Here is a 17155-nt window from a genome sequence, read left to right as displayed (position 1 = left end):
ATTTATTGATCTGTCAAATTTGGGCATACCGAATTATTTGTTTGTATGTTTGTTTGTTTGTCATTTCAGGACACTATATTTTGGATTTTAACAAGTAAAAAGCGAGGTTTTGGTCAAGGTCGGCATTTTTCACGTCATTCACCCGTGCAACCCTTAGTGGTTATTGCACAAGCATAAAATTGACTCAGGCTATGGCCTATAGGCATAGACTAAGTTACCAGAAAGAATCAGTTTTCGATTTCAGGAAAACAGGGCATAAGGAAAGAGAACACACAGTATAGGCCTAGTGCAAATCCCACTTAGAGATGATAAAAAAATAGTATCGGTAGCGGTAATAATACAAATATCTATAAAAAATTAAAATATTATTATTATTAATAATAATTACTTATAATGTTGAGTGTTGAGCATCTCTGGAAGCAGAAACACCTGCAGAAAGTAATGGAAGGAGAGAGGAGAGAGATCGTCTCGTGTTACGTATGTAACCCTGGTTCCCCGAGAGGTTCGAAGGGGGCCTCAGCCAATGCCCCAAGAACCACCGCCAGATCCCAAGTGGGAACCTTGGACCGAGTCGCAGGTCTCATCCTCCGGGCACCACGGAGGAAATGTACAACCAAGGGAAGTTTCCCCAAGAACCCCTCCCTCAGAGGGGTGTGGAAAGATGAAATAGCTGCCACGTACACCTTGAGGGTGGAAGGGGAAAGACCAGCAGAGAACAGGTCCTGGAGGAACTCAAGTACCTGAACCACCGGGCAGGTAACAGGGTCCACCGACCGCTCCCTACACCAAGTGGAGAAAACTCCACTTCAGGCCGTACATCCTCCGTCCGGACGGGGCCCTGGAGCTGAGGAGGGTCTCGACTGCTCCGGCTGTTAGACCCGCCTCTAGGTACTGTGCCCCCTCGGGGGCCAGATCCACAGTCGCCATATGGCGGGGCAAGGGTGAAGAACCCGGCCCTGCGCCTGGGACAGCAGGTCTCTCCTCAGAGGGACCCGCCATGGCGGGCCGTCCAGGAGCGACATGATGTCCGAGAACCACACCCGGGTTAGCCAGAACGGGGCTACGAGCAGTAAGCCGACATTGTCCTGGTGGACCCGCTCCAGAACCCCCGGGAGCAGAGCGACTGGGGGAAAAGCGTACAGACGTAGCCTCGGCTACGAATGTACCATGGCGTCCAGACCCAACGGGGCTGGAGGAACGAGAGAAAACCATAGCGGGCAGTGCGTAGTCTCTTGAGACGTAAACAGATCCACGTCTATGGGGCCGAACTATTCGCACAAGAGCTCCACCACTTCGGGGTGAAGTTTCCATTCCCCGGGCCTCAGCCCCTGCCTCGACAGCAGGTCTGCTCCCTGATTCTGCGTCCCCGGGAGATACATCGCCCTGAGCGATAGTAACCTCTGCTGGGACCACAGGAGGATCTGACGCGCCAGTGCAGACCGCCCTGGTGATTCAGATAGGCCACCACCGCTGTGTTGTCAGAACGAACCCGGACGTGGTGGCCTTGGAGATCGGGCAGGAAACTCCTTAGAGCCTGGAACACCGTCAACATCTCGAGACAGTTGATATGCCACTCGGATTGATGCACCTGCCAGGATCCCCTTGCAAAGCGGCCGTCCATGACCACGCCCCAGCCCGTGAGGGAGGCGTCTGTCGAAATGACCAGCCGGCGACAAGACCCTCCCAGCACGGGCCCCTGGGACAGGAACCAAGTTTCCTTCCAAACTGATAGGGAACGAAGACACTTGCGCGTAACCCAAATCAGACGGAGAGGATTTCCCCTCGGGGAAAAATCCTTGGTCCTTAGCCACCACTGCAGGGGTCTCATGTGCAGCAGTCCAGATGGTATTACGCTGGACGCAGCCGCCAGGAGACCCAACACTCGTTGAAAGTGTTTTATAGTGATGGCGTGGCCTAACTAACGGCAGCCAATATGGTGTCGACACGTGCCGGAGACAATTGTGCCCGCATCGTTGTCGAATCCCATACTACCCCTAGGAACGTAGTCCGTTGGGTGGGCGCCTCTTCTTTGCGTTGAGCCTCAGCCCTAAATGCCGCAGATGAGCCAGAACGACATCTCGATGCCGAACTGCCAAGCTTACCACTAGCCTGTGGTGTCTGCTCCTCCTGCTTTGGCTAGTTGATGTTGAGCTTAGCCACGGCTCTAGTCACCACCTCCAGCAGCACGTCATAGTCGGGCGCCGCCAGATGACACCGCCCCGACACCCGGAAGTCATCGTCCACTACGCTGAGCACTTCCGCCTCCTCGGAGTCGGATTGCTGCAGCGTCTCCGGATCCAAACCGCGAGCGGGAAAACACATCCGGCCATCCTCGGAAAAGAGAGCCATGCTGTACCTCAGTACCCGCACGGAAAGGGCTTCGCAACGGGCGCAGGCAGCCCCCTCGAGAGCTGCCCGGGCATGCTCCATCCCCAAACATGAGACACACATCTCATGAGAATTTCCATCCGTGATGTACCGAGGACAAGAAAAAACACACCTTCTGTACATCTGGTTGCCGGACATGCTGGTAGACTTCTTCTTCAGGTAAGACACACTGCTTGTAGGACTGGAGCTTTCTTCAAACAACATACAGAGCGCCTGCTGAATAGAAAAAAGCTAATGATGAGTGTGTACAGGTGTGCTTTATACTCCTCCGGTTATTCCGTCACACCTTACCGTTCTAGCAACAAGCCAATAGGATTGGAGTGATTTCATTCACGTTCAGACCTGCTACGCCTAGAGGCGTTCCCATAGTGTCGTAACCGATGCAGTTCGAGTTCCCTCTAAGGGGAACTTTAGTTAACATGCATTAATGGCATAAGAATGCATCCAGATGGACAGGAAGAAGAGAGTGGAGCTCAGTGCACCATGGGAAGTATTAGCGGCTATTAGCAGCATAACTGGTTCAGGACTCACCTGAGCCAGCCCTAACTATAATCTTTATGAAAGAGGAAAGTCTTAAGCCTACTCTTATGGTGTCTGCCACCTGAACCCAAAGTGAGACCTGATTCCACAGGAGAGGAGCTTCATAGCTGAAGGCTCTGGTTCCTATTCTTTGGAGACTCTAGGAACCACAGGTAACCCTGCATTCTGTGAGTGCAGGGTTCTAGTTGCGTAATAAGGTACTATGAGCTTTTTAAGATATGATGGTACCTGACCATTAAGGGCTTTGAAGGTGAGGAGAAGGATTTTAAATTTGGATATTACAGGGAGCCAGTGCAGAGAAGCTAATGTGGGAGAAATCTGATCTCTTTTCCTGGTTCTTGTCAGTACATGTGCCGCAGCATTCTGGATCAACGGGAGAGTAATGGACTCTTCAAGCAGGCATGCTTGAAGTTTAGCTAACTGATTTCATCATCTGGTTTCATCTGGCTTGATCGATACATATAAGATATAGCAAATAACTGGTATCATCTGCATAACAATTAAAGTTAATGGAGTGTTTCTTATTAATATTGCATAAAGGAATCATATATAAGGTGAATAGTAATGGTCCAAGCCCAGGTCCTTGTGGAACTCCATGACTAACATTGGCGTGCATGGAGGATTCATTGTTAATGTGTACAAAGTGAGATCAATCTGATAAATAGGAGTCAACCCAGTTTAGAGTGGTTCCTTTAATGCCAATTAAATGTTCCCGTCTCTGTAATAGGATTTGATGGTCAATGGTGTTGAATGCAGCACTAAGATCTAACAAGTACAGAGACAAGTCCTTTATCTGGTGCAATTAGAAAGTCATTTGTAATTTTCATCAGTGCGGTCTCTGTGCTATGATGCACTCTAAATCCTGACTGAAAATCCTCAAATAAACTTGTTTTGTAGAAAGTTAACTGATTGGTGACTGTTTTCTCAAGGATCTTAGAGAGAAAAAGAAGGTTCGAGGTCTATAGTTGTGCTAAATACCCTGGATAGAGCTTTTTAAGAAGAGGTTTAATTATAGCTACTTTAAAGGACTGTGGTACATAGTCTGTTACTAAAGACAGATCATGTCCGGTAAATAAGTGCTAACTAAGGGAAAAACTTCCTTAAGTAGTCTAGCTGAGATGGGGTCCAAGAGACAGGCTGATGGTTTAGATGAAGTAATCATTAAGTTTGTTGTTGAAGATCGATGGAAGAAAAGCAGTCTAAATATATGTCTCTAATAATTGGAATTTTATCATTTAAGAAGCTCAAGAAGTCGTTACTGAGGGCTATAGGAATATGTGGCCGTTACTCTCTGTCAGCCTGGCTACAGTGCTGAAAAGAAACCTAGGGTTGTTCTTATTTTCCTCTATTAATGACTAGTAATAGGATTCTCTGACATTACAGAAAGCCTTCCTATGTGTTTTACGATCTAGCCAGACTAAACAAGATTGATCCAGATTGGTGGAACGCCATGTCCTTTTAAGATGGGGTTTATACCATTGAGCTAACCGTCTTTGTTTTACTATCTTCTTTAAATTATTATCTTCTTTAAATTGAACAATAGAGTCAAGAGCCTGCAGCACTATTAACAAGATGATCAGTTTTGGAGGGACTGAAGTTAGCATAGGAGTCCTCTGTTATATTGAGAAATGGTAATTGAATTAAATATAGATGAAATCACTTCCTTTAATTTAGCTACAGCACTATCAGATAGATATCTAGTGTAGGAAGTTATGCCTAATGGCAAGTAGTCCAATAACAGGAATTTAAAAGTTATTAAATAGTCATCTGATAAAAAGAGATTCTGTGGAAAAACTATTAAATGTTCAATTTCAATGCCATATGCCAGAACAAGTGTGGTTAAAACTCCAACAAGTCCTCCAACCTAAACGACAGTTTTGGTTTATGAACACTCTGACTGAAATCTAATAATGAGATAAATGCAGTAATAATGCTATCATTGTTGACATCCACATGTATATTAAAATCACCTTCAATAATTAATATTATCAGTTTTAAATACTAAACTTTATAAAAGAATGCAGATACAAAATACACTGTAACAAATAAAATTGTCTGTAATGTTTTCCAGGTTGGGTGTGAAAGACAAAGAACAAGCCTTTCAAATGAGTTACAATTAAGTTTAGATTTAGGGTTGATTAATAGGCTTGAGTCGAAGATGGCTGCAGCTCCACCTCCTCGGCCAGTGCCTTGAGGAACATGAGCATTCATATGACTGGGAGGAGTGGATTCATTTAGGCTGACATATGCTTCATGACCCAGACAGGTTTAAGTAAGACAAACTAAATCAATATGATCTGATAGTAAATCATTTACTAGCACAGCTTTAGATGATAGAGATCTGATGTTTAAGAGTCCTCATTTAATTATCTTATTTATTTGTACTATTGCAGCGGTGGTGTTGATTTTTATTTGATTTTTATGTAGAGCTCCTCTTCTGTTTACTTACATTTAAATAAGTGAAATGTTCAGGGAGCAGGCACTGAATGTCTTCGGTTAAGGTTAGAGTTTGGGCAGTTAAAATATGGCCTTGGCACAGCTATGTGGCAAGTATTTGGCCAGGTTAAGAAGAAGAAAACTTAATATAAATCTTCATACTGAAATACTTTGACTAAAAAAACAGAAAGTGCAGTCACAGGAGGACTCATATACTGTACCTTCTCATCACATCACAGTTTCAGGGTCAGACTTCTATTGTACCACCTTCATATAATCCTTCTGTAAAGGAAAACTGCCTTTTGTGCACATGTTGGGCATGTGCTATCTTTTTGGGTCCATTTTATCAGAATCAGAATCAGCTTTATTGCCAGGTACACATACGAGGAATTTGATTCTGTATTGTACATTGCTCACAGTGTGCTTACTCACTATGAAAAACAATATATACATTGACAAATAGTGCAGTGAGCAGAGTGCAAAGGATGCAGGAGTATGTACACTGTAAGTCAGAAATCAGCTATTCATCAGAGTAATGGCTTGTGGGAAGAAACTGTTCCTAAGTCTGTTGGTTTTGGCATACAGTGCTCTGTAGCGCCTTCCAGAGGGGAGAAGCTGAGTGGGTGGGCTCCTCCTAAAGTCCACGATCATCTCCACAGTTTTGAGAGTGATCAACCTCCCGTCTGTAGGCTGACTCATCACCGTCCCGGATGAGGCTGACGACCGTTGTGTTGTCAGCAAACTTCAGGAGTTTGACAGATGTGTCTCTTGAGGTGCAGTCGTTGGTGTAGAGGGAGAAGAGCAGGGGGGAGAGCACACACCCTTGTGGGGCGCCAGTGCTAATAGTCCAGGTGCTGTATGTGATGTTCCCCAGCCTCACCTGCTGACTCCTGTCAGCCAGGAAGTCTGTGATCCACTGACAGGTGGAGGCTGGCACAGTGAGCTGGGTGAGTTTGGTGCTGAGGATGTCCGGGATGATTGTGTTGAACGCCGAGCTGAAGTCCACGCACAGGATCCTTGCATATGTCCCTGGAGAGTCGAGGTTGCAGGATATAATGCAGTCCCAAATTGACTGCATCATCCACTGACCTGTTAGCCCTGTAGGCAAACTGCAGGGGGTCCAGCAAGGGGCCTGTAATGTCCTTCAGTCTTTCTGTCTTTCAAAGGACTTCATGACTACAGATGTCAGGGCGACAGGCCTGTAGTCATTTAGTCCAGAGATGGAGGATTTTTGGGGGACTTGGATGATTGTGGAGCGTTTGAAGCAAGAGAGAACTTCACACAGCTCCAGTGATCTGTTGAAGATCTGTGTGAAGATGGGGGCCAGCTGGTCTGGACAGATTTTCAGGCAGGTTGGAGACACACCGTCTGGGCCAGGAGCCTTCCTGATCTTCTGCCTTTGGAAGAGGTGGCTCAGGTCCTCTTCACAGATCTTGAGTGCAGGTGAGGGGTGTGTCAGAGGGGGAAGGTGACAGTTTGAAGATGGTGTTGGAGTGGGGGAGATGCGTGACTGTGGGCTTTTCAAACCTACAATGAAAGCCATTCAGCTCGTCTGCCAGTTGTTGACTACCAGCAGTGTAGGGGGATGGTCTCCTGTAGTTGGTGAGTGTCTGCAGGCCTCTCCACACTGATGCAGGGTCGTTGGCTGCAAAGCTGTTTAGCTTTTCAGCGTAGCACCTCTGTGCTGCTTTAACCTCCTTAGTCAGAGTGTTCCTGGCCTGGTTGTACAGGACTCTGTTCCCAAAATCCAGGTTTACGTTACAAAGGAGTCTGTCTCTGTCCTGAGTTCCCCCAGTGCCTGGTATAATGGAACATCCACAGCGTTTCAGATGCATCTAGGACATCATTACAGAAATCTTACAGTTGTTGTCAGGAGGTCTTTGCCAGGCAAAAATGAGTGTGTGAGTGTGTGTATTTGATGCGCACACAAATGCTATTACTTCCAGTTCATAGACCTTATCACTACTCTTCAAAATTCCCCTCTGTGAAGGATGAAGAGTATCTCAGACATTGCCTCATAAATCTCTGTGTTCCTGACATGAACACAGCCCCTCGCCCTCATTGTACAAAGTGTTCAGGACATTGCCTGCTTGCTGCAGTTTTCCCTCTCTGTAGGAGCTCAGTGAGAGCAGCCTAAGTACAGTAGCAGACTTATTGATTACTGCTAATAGCCTCCATCTCATCAGCAGGGTAGCACAGAAACCCTGAGAGCAGTGAAAGAAAATCAATGCTCATGTTAATTCTATTAGTGCGTACATAATTTGTTTGGCTGATGACAATGTAGTTTACTTATAAATTATTTAGGTACCTGCCACCACCCATTGAAGTTTTAAGAGAGGTATTATCATTGCATAATCACCATCTGTTCAGAGAGTAGCACTGTGGAATGGGGTTGGGGCTAGAAAAACGCGGTTGTTCTTTTTGTCCTTAGCCCCTTTAAAGCGTGTTTGAGCACCTGTGGTCAGCTCCCAGGTTGGAATATGTGTCAATATAGTATGTGTGTGCAGTGGTGAAATATTTATTTAGACAACCTGTATGAAATAGAGGATTATAATACTAAGAGTGTAAAGCCAAGCAACTCTGTGATGCTGTTCTTAGGCACAGCGATGCTTTCATCTAAATGCTAACTCAGTACGCTAACAATGATAATGCTAACATGCTGGTATTTAGCAGGTATAATGTCTACTATTTCACCATGTTAGTTTAGTTTATTAGCATGCTAACATTTGAATAGCACTCAACATACAGTACAACTGAGGGAATGTCATTAGTCTTGTATTTGATCGTGCTGGGCAAATTGACTTGATGATGGCACTAGATGAAAAGTCATTCTGAGAGGGCCATGAATGTGTGAACCAAATTTCATGGCAATCCATCCAACAGTTCAAGATATTTCACTCTTATCAACTACTAATGTCAAACTCATGGCATGGCCTATAGCAATGCATCATGGCAATCACTGAAGATGCAGTGGACAAGTCAAACAGAACACAGAACTTGCAACTGAGGCTGAACATTAAAGCTGACAAGTTAACCCACTGGGAACTGGATGCAGTGGAATTATGGGATTAAATGTATTATTACAATGAGTGATTCAGGTTTTTTGTAGTCAGGGATTTTAAAGCTGTGGCATTTGCTAATGGGATAGCTGTAGCTCTAGGCGATAAAAAAATTCTCTATGGTAGAGTGGCTTCAGGGGTAGAGAACAGGTTACAGCTCAATCTGTGGAGCCAAAAAAGAACCATTTATCTGGTCAATGATCAGTGAGACCTGAAAGGCTAGTGCCATGGTGTACTAGGACTAGGGCACTGACCATGAACTGTAACATCCTTGGTTCCCACCTGTCTGGGGACCATTGTTGCATGTCATTGCCAATCTCTCTCCCCTCATTTCCTATTATCTCTGCAATGTCTAAAAAAGACATTACTGTGATGCACTCCCCTTTTCATTTACTTGAACTACATATTAAGGTTGTAGTCAGTAAAACTGAGAAAATAATAATGATTATAATTATACATATTTTTTTCAATTTATTTTATTCCAAAACTATCTCAGTCTAATCTGCATGCAGTAAACAGTATTAGCTGGGGCTCAATGTACTGCAAGCTACTAATGCATGTAACTTGTAAGAAAGGTGATAATAGCATGCTGCACTCTGATGTCTGATCAGTGAAAGATGCCAATAGAAAGGAAAGGTTCTAATAAAGTGAAACTTCTGGTTAAGCCATTCTGAGTTTTCAGAGCCTGAGAATAGAGAGTTTCTGGTTTTAAAATGCATAAAGAAGAGAGAATATTCAATAAGTACTTCCCTCACCCAAAGTCCAACATTTATTTGTAGGTGTTCTGTCTATAGTATGCATAAAATAAAGCTTGCAAGTAATAGTACTTATTAAACGTCTAATGAAAATCTGGCTAACTGAAGTAACAAGTTGAATGACTGCACAAGAATACTGTAATACTGTGCCTAAAACATATGTGAGATACTATCAGCACATATCAGTATGTGAGCTCTTATATTGCATCATCATATCCTATTGTCATCTTGAATGCAGAGGATACAGATTAATTTCACAATAATAGTTATCGATCTCTCCTTAGTAGCATCTCTTTATGGTATGTTGCTGTCTGTTTCTTTCATCTATAGACCAAACAAGTGATAGAGTCATTCAGGCAGTAATTAACAGTTAATAAGACACTTATAAGATCTTATAGGATGCTTATAAACATAAATAAGTCAATATAAGCATAATTGATTATAAAACAATTATAGGCTCTTATTAGAAACTTGTTAACAAGTTATATATACCTCATGAACCTTAATAATGTTTATTATTATTATTAATATTAATGAGACTTACTGAGTGTTAGTAATGTCCTAAAATACATTTATTATTGCTTTTAAGATATTTATGAGCACTTATTATAAACTTGTTAATAGTTTATAGACCACTTATCAATGTTAATAGGATGTTTAATGACAGTAATCAAAGAGGTTTATACTACTGCCTTATAAAGGCTAATATATCCTTATTTATGTACTTATTAACCATTAACAATGCTCCTTTGCTGCTACCTAAAGTGGGAACAGTGTCTTATTTAAATGAGTAAATCCTTTATTATGCACTTTTTAACCATTAACAATGCTCCTTTGTAGCTCCCTAAACTAAAGTGGGAACGGTGTCTTTTTAAGATGAATAAATCTTTATAAAAACAACTAATACAAGAAGGATGTGAAAAAATATTTTAAAAGTTAGTGTTATAGTTGTGAAGCGACATTTTTTTGTGAAAAATTAACATTTCTTTTTACATTTCATAACTTTCGCAGCAACCAAAAGAAGATTATATTAAACTTCCACTCAAACACGTATAAAAAGTGCAATTACAAATACGTTTTTTTTTATATTAACTGTAAACAACATTATTAAAACATTTCCTATGGCAATGGATATTTTCAAACAAAAATACAGTTGTACAGATTTTTTTCAATACAAGTGTGTTTTTCAGTCCTCCACCTTCAACAATGTCTGAATTGATTGATTGATTGATTGATTTTTATTTAGAAGGGACCATGTGCAATTAATAACATAAATATAAACATTTGATGCATTACACCAGAGTTAGCCTTAGTCTAATTTACATCTGCAGTCCCCAAATACAAATAAATACAAATACATACAATATAAATATCGACATTATTCAAAAATACACGGCATATCAAACATAAAACATCAGACATTGTTCAAGAGCATATACCATGTACTTAATGCCCTTCACTGGCACACACACACACACACACACACACACACACACACCACAATCACAACATACAATGGTACGCCAACACCCAACCCCTTCTCAACCCTTACGTCAACCCTACAATAAGAAGGTAAATGTGAGTGAAGGAAAAAATTATATTACCCACTGACAAAATAGTGGGTATGGCTTTTAGGTCAGTAAGATGATCTTGAGATCGTGGACTTTGGGGAACATTTTTGGTTCTCATCCTCCAGCTCCACGAAGATCTTCTGAAAAACCTTAAAAGGTGTATTTCAGTTTCTTTGGATAGTTTAGTACCAAGCCATAAATAAGGCCTATTAGGTTGATGCAAGCCTGTGCTACAATGGGAATACCAAAAAGGACCATTGCTCCTGCGATGGTTATTCCTTACTTCTTAAGACCTCCCTCCCTGATTTTTCTTGACTACAAATATGTTGAGTGCAAATGAAGGGAGGGCGTCTTGGATGACTGAAGCATCTTTGTCATCAGACACCTGTCAAATATACCAAAGAAAATTAAACCTACTTTTCTTTTGCTAGATGTTAACACATATAGGTCTTTGCTCTCCCTATGAACAGAAATCTGGGTGGGATTATGTAGTTGCTGTGGTAGTTTTGATCGGTGTTGGGATTTAAGTCAAGAAATGTGTGTGCATATCAGAAATACATTTGTGAACCTTAATGTTTTTCTCACATGGATTTGCCTACATTTATAAACAATAACTATCTTGTGTGAATTGAAAATTATTTATGTGGAGAGAGTAATGTATATATAAATCAAGAAATAAATTTGCAATTCCTTCAGTGTGCATTAATAAAAAGGTGAGAGGTCAGAAAGAAAACTTTTCTTTACTGGTAGTCCTTGATTAACTCCTCTGTCTTTTCATCAAGATAGAGAATGATCACAGCTTCTCTTCAGGACTCAGTGCTGCTGTGCTACAAATATATGAAATACCAGATTATCTTACAGTACAGATATCAGAATGCTACAACATTAAAGGGGCATTATGTAGTTTTCAGGGGCCACTAGCGGTGCGGTTTTAAGATCGCAACCAGGCGTGTGCTCGTACGCGTGCTCGCTTGAACTCATGAGCGAGCATAATCCAAAACACAACTACTTTCATACAGAAATCCTGCAATAAACACCTGCATGCCGGCTGTGGCTTTTCACACAGACATGTTCAGGTTCTGTTACTTCAACGTTCCCGTCTCAGAGGCAACTCAACACCGGCGGCGTACCTTTCATTCAGCGCAGCAAGACACCGGCATATTGGCACAGTACTCCCGAAAAAAGGCAGAGTGACAGCGGCTATAGAGAGACAGGGAGACAGATTCACACAACATGGTGGAAACTCAGGTAAACTCCCACTGCAACGTTACAGTAATATTTTTATCAGCTTGATGTTGAACTAATCCATGCTTGTTACATGATAACGGTACAGAGACTGCATTTAGCCGACGTGCTACAGCGTTAGCTCGCCTGCTGCTTTCAGTAACTAACTTTACTATCTGTGTATCTTTCACCGGAGGCTCAGCAATGTCAGCACAGCTAAATGTATTGGATGATGAACAGTTAGTGAGCTGGATTGAATATTATAACGTGATTGTGTCACACTTTATAACAGTTAGACCGCAGTAAGTAGATTTACTGTGGTTTTAGTGGATGGCTCTTCCTCTGGGTTGTATATTATGTGGGTCATGTTAGTTACAGCTACTGAGAGGTGGAGAAGCTGTGTACCTGAGTATCGGTAAAAGCAATAAAATCTAAATTGAACGATAGCAACAGCGGCAGTTTCGAGCTAATGTAGAGTTAGCTGGCTGCATTACTATAGTATAGTAAACAAATTGCTCCACATTTTTCTTTTTACCATCACATCATTTCTTGCAGGCTTTGACACTTTGACTTAGCAGTGGTACACAGGAAAGTAAAAATGGGTCACGTTAGTTGGTGAAGTAATATGGAAAGCGATCCAACTTTGCACTGGATAACATTAGCAACTGCTTGGCGTTAGCCGGCGAGCTAACGTGGGTGAGTTTTGAGCCCATTGACAATTTGATTTATTAAAATCAAAAAATTGCATATAGCCCCTTTAAACTAACAGTTACAATGTTAAAAGTACATGCCTCCTTTATGATGTGAAGGGTCTCATCAAATTTCTTCCCAACAGCTCCTCTCTTCCAATCTACCTGTGTTTGTCCAACTTCCCTGGGAATGTGGACAGTAGCGTAGTCTGATCCTCCGGAATTCTTCCTTGATCTGAGAAAGAGAGACATCATGAGATACTGAGAGAAAAGAATTAGAGACACAGGGGAAGAGAAACAGAATACCAAGAAAAATTAACCCTAGAACATACCATAGATTACCAAGGCAATGGAAGTCTTGCTGTTCTTAGTAATAAAAGAGTGAATAATAATTATTATTTAAAAAAATATTATCATATATTTTTTGCTTAGTTTTTGATAGGTCCATCAATTTGCTCAGTGAAATGCAAAAAACAAACAGGACAAGAAGAACACATTCACACACTCAATTTGCAAGATTGCACATCAAATTGTAATTTGCACTCCTAATACAGCTACAGCAAGTACATTTATACATTTATAAATAAATCTCATTTTATTTATTTTTATACAGTAGCTGGTGAGCTTTATATGGACATTGTACACAAACACGTTCAGATTGTTATTTTAAGTTACTGACATTTTAGAAAGGGTTCTTACACAGAGAGACCTTTTTGTTAAAGATTAAAATGATTTTTGTTTAACCAGAAACAACTCCAAACCAAACACACCAGACTTCCTTTAATAATCAATACTTTTAGCATGTATAGAGCCAGCATACTTGTTACATGTAAATGGGTGAATTTAGGGGTTTATTTCAACCAAACCAGAGTGGTGGTTGTTGGAACAATGGAAAGACAACCAAGATGGCCTCTGATAGTTTTATCTTGTTTCTGTCAACTTTAAATGAAGTGTGTTTTATGATGATAAAATTACAGGGAATTTGAATGGAGTCTGGTGGATTTGGCGATTTAAGGGATGTTTCATGTTAAAACAAAAAGGACCTTGCTCTTTAACAAAAGGTCGACCTCTGCAGGGGTCCTTTCCATAATGTTGTCAGGCACTAAGAATAATTTTTAGCCTGAGCATGTCAGTGGCAAAACAAGCACATGTTGTGGATGTAAATTGAAGGTGTGCAGCTGCCTATTAATGTTACATTGTAGCTTCTTTCAGGCAGTGGTCTCTTGGACCAATTTCAAATGTCCAGGTTGAAAGAAAACACCGTAAGACATTATTCAAGCTGCTCTAAAAATCCAAGTGCTAATGTTAGTTTACACGACATGTCTTATTTTTTAGCTGCATGCTAACATTAGCTTCAAATTAACTTTACACTTGAACCAACTATTTTATCAGCACTTGCAGAGTTTCAATTACACATGAAGCAACTATAGCCACCTAGCAGCTTAAGCTTCGCATGGTATAGAAGTAACTTTTAGCCATAATTACATTACTCCAGCTTCCAGTATAAATCCACTAACGTTATAACAATGTTATCTTCAAATTACACGTAAAGCCTCGTTTTTGTGCAATTATAAAACTGTAAAGACTGTAGTACCTTACCTATTTTATCCACATGTTCCTCGTTTGAAATGCAAGGGGTTTCCAGACCAACAGAAGAGGAAGGGAAGTTGGAGACAACGGGACTCCTCCAGCTTCCCCTGCTTCACAATAATTTTTTATGCTGAGTAAATAGGTTTGTTGTGTGTGTGTGTGTGTGTGTGTGTGTGTGTGTGTACCTAAGAAGATTGGCTGTCATTACTTCATACATTTTGTGTTTTGAACAAATGCATAATAATTCAAAACTAGATATATTCATGTAAAGATACAAACTTAATATTTTATTCTTAATATCACAGATTTAATGACATTACATTACAACATTTACTCCTCCTTGGAATTTGGTGCAGTCTTAAATAAGTTTTAATAAAGAGGGATCCCTACTCTGACTCCACTCCAGGCCAAAGTACAAGGGGACAAACTTCTGTTTGGGTGGAGCTCATAAATATCTTACAAGCCAATAATAAATGTCTTTTGGGATATTGCTAACAGTCACTAATGTTAATAAACATCTCATTAAGGTTCTTAAGGTAGCCTATATATAACTTGTTAACAAATTTCTAGTAAATGCCCATAAGGATGCTCATATGAAATAAGAAATGTGTTCATTCATATTTTGAGAAAATACTTATAAAGTCTTATCAGTGTTAATAAAAAAAATGATTTTATAAGCTGTCTATAAACATTATGATTTTTCTAATAAGTTCATCACTACATGTGTCTTACAAGGAAATAACTGTTAATAAACCCATTCCACGGCTTAGTATACAGTCACCTGTATCAGTTTATTCTGACAGCGGCAACACAGATCGCACAATATAAGAGTCAAAGGCCCCTGTGTCCCTCAGGATTTTTACTGGAACCTTAGCCTCACTTTCTATCAGTGACACAAAACCATCTCTAATAAAAGGAGCATAAGCTGCCAAGACATCCGGTTCAAGCTCCGTTATAAGCAACTCAGATACATAGTCTGTAACAACCGGCGCAGCTGCTGCCACAGGCTTAACCTTAGATATGATGTGATTTGTTTCTAAACTGCAGCAGCGGGCAATCAGCCTTCCAGTGACTATTTCATGACAGTAGTTACAGTTAGTGTTGTCAACCTTACCTCGCGATACTGCTTCCAACTTTGGTGCACCAGGTCACGCGTTGAAGCACGCTCTGTAAAACTCCCTTTATGAAGCAACAAGTATTCATCTGCTGACGCAGCCGCGACACACTTAACATGTGCTGCAATGTGGCCAGGAGGCATGTTTTTGAACTGCTCCAAAACAAGGTCACACAGATCCTCAAAAGTAAGCCTAGTGACCTCCAGCGCAGCCGAGCAACGTTTAAAATGACCAGTTATGTCCCGAGCAAACTCCATATAAGTTTGACCAATACATTTCTCCCAGGACCTAAAACGTTGGCGATATGCTTCTGGTACCAAATCATACGCCTTTAACACAGCCGACTTGATTTCTACGTAGCTAGAGCTATCTTCTGTGCTCAAGGATGAATAAGCTTCCTGCGCTCTTCCTGTCAGCACACACTGAAGCAATGCACAATCTGCATCAGGCCAACCTCTAGCCTTAGCAACATGCTCAAATTATACAAAAAAAGTATCAGGGTCCTTCTTGTTAAACTGTGGCAGTAATCTTAAATTATTAATATCAAAGGAACTCATAGCTCCAGACAAATGCCTGCTCTGATCTCCACTGGACCCCTTACTATCATTTGCTAAAGTTAAGCGGTGCCCTTCCAGATCTAATTTGGCCTGCTCTACTTCTTGCCGAATCCTCTCCACCTTAATCTGCTTTTTAATTTGCAACTCATACATTTGTCATGCTCAAGCTGAATCAACAACAGTTTCTTTTGTTGTTCAAACGTTAAGCTCTGAGTCTGAAGTGCACCAGCGGAAACTGTTGAGACTGGAGAATCATCTTCCACGTCATCTTCCACAGACAACACTCCTTTTTCTCTCAACTCAGACTTCAAAGTCACCATTATGTTCTCTTTAAGGCGTTTGTCACCTATCACTACCGAGAAGTGCTTCGCAATCTTTAGTAGCTGCTCCTTAGTACAATGCTCCAATGCCTCTTCAGACGGAGCTGCGATAAACTCGTCACAATCTGCCGTTACAACAAACTACAACTGGCACATCAAAACCACAGCAACAGACCCAGCAAGACAGTGCAGCTTCCTCATGCGCATTAAGAGGACTAAACCTCACCTTGTATGGAGTTTCCCCCGCTATCTAGATCAACCCAGCTAACTAACTCATCCCTGGTCTTCATGCAGCTACTTGTGGTGGGTATTTATGCACTAATGACCGACTGGCTTGGAATAGCAACTAGCACACTAGCAACCCTCCCAAAACCACGGACATGCTCCCAAGCTAAAAGCCCATATTTTGTCACAACCTGGCTCAAGGGTCATGACAAAAGACGGAACGAGGCAGCATAAATGATCAAAAGTAATTTATTTAACAAAAGAGTGAACTAAACATAACTATTTAAATGTGCAAGGTGTGTCTCTGTAACATAAATAATTCAAAGCAATCACCTCAACAGAACAAAGATGGTTAACAGTGGTGAGGTATCACTCCCACAGATTGGCTGTCACATTATCAATAAACAACCCTTATAAAGTCTAATTAATGTTAATAAACATCTTATTAATGTTTATGACAGGTATATAAACCATCAACAAGTTTCTAATAAAAGCCTATAAGTGTCTTATAATCAATAATAAATGAGTTAATTGTCTTTTGGTTAACACTTATTTGTGTTTATAAGCATCTTATAAGGTCTTATAAGTGTTTTATTATTTTTTAATTACTGCTTATTAACTGTTAATTACTGCTTATTACAAACACCTTAAAATAAAGTGTTACCCAATTATGTCGATGTTCCTAT

The sequence above is a fragment of the Micropterus dolomieu genome, linkage group LG22 (genome assembly GCF_021292245.1).
Source record: "Micropterus dolomieu isolate WLL.071019.BEF.003 ecotype Adirondacks linkage group LG22, ASM2129224v1, whole genome shotgun sequence".
NCBI lineage: Eukaryota > Metazoa > Chordata > Actinopteri > Centrarchiformes > Centrarchidae > Micropterus > Micropterus dolomieu.
This window is presented reverse-complemented; position numbering follows the sequence as displayed.